Source organism: Corvus brachyrhynchos, unplaced genomic scaffold (assembly GCF_000691975.1).
Source record: "Corvus brachyrhynchos isolate BGI_N302 unplaced genomic scaffold, ASM69197v1 scaffold10, whole genome shotgun sequence".
NCBI classification, from domain to species: Eukaryota; Metazoa; Chordata; class Aves; order Passeriformes; family Corvidae; genus Corvus; species Corvus brachyrhynchos.
In genome coordinates, this window is record NW_008236180.1 from 3,817,540 (window position 1) to 3,818,573 (window position 1,034).

A 1,034-nucleotide genomic window follows, 5' to 3' on the forward strand; every position below is an offset into this window, starting at 1 on the left:
AAGCCAAACTGCACAAAGAGGGGTCTTTTTGTTTTCCTTTTTTTTTTTTCTCCTTCGTGTGGTTTTTATTTTTTAAATAAAATATATGAAAATTCATATTTTTACCTACTCCCTCCCACAGCACAAGAGCGCGCGGGCCGCGGCGCTGCGGCAGCGGGGTGTCTCCAGCCCTGGGTGGGTTTTAAGGGGTTTAGTTCACTTTAAACCCCCTTTTTACCCAAAAAAAAACCCCTTTTCCCCTCTAAACCCTTTCTTCCCTCTCATCCTGTCACTCTTCAGCCCAGGCAGCAGCTTGGGTTTGGCCAGGTCATGCCACCCTGCTCCTCTCCCCATCCAAGGAGGGGACAGGGAAGGGTGGTGGCCCTTCCACCCTTCTGCCCTGTGGGAAGGTTCCCTTTGCATCAGGGATCCCCCCCCCCCCATTGCAGGGCCCCCCCTTGCAGGGGGTTGGACACTGCTTTGGCCCCATGGGTCAGGCTGGTGCTGTGCCCCCACTTGTCCCCTCCTGGGATGTGATGTGTCAGATCCAAAAGAAAAAAAAAATAAATATTTGGATTTTTTTTTTAATGATTCCTGTTCTTTAGTTACTATTAAGAGAGGCAGGGTGGGCACCCTGGGCCCCTTGGCACCCCCAAACCCACTGCTGTCACCCTCCTCCTGCATCCCACATCCCCCAGGGATGGCATCACCCTGTGCATCCTCCCGGTAGTTACTTAAAGTTCAGATAAAGACCAAAAAATAAGGAAATTGCCACCAACAGGCAGCAGGGAGGGAGGGAACGAGCAACAGGTGCCTGTTTGGGAGGGGGAAGGGGAAGGGGGAGGGTGCAGCACCCCCAGCCTGAGGGTGAGCAGGGCTTTCTGCTGGGGGGAAGGGGGGTTTTGAGGATTGGGGACCCCCTGTTCCAGCATCCAGGAGCAAGGGTGGGGTGCAGGACCCTGCAGCTGGATCCTCCATGTCACCCCATCCTTCCACAGAGGGCAAGGAAGAAAATAATGATTATGTATCAAATAAAAAAGAAAAAGCAGACAAAA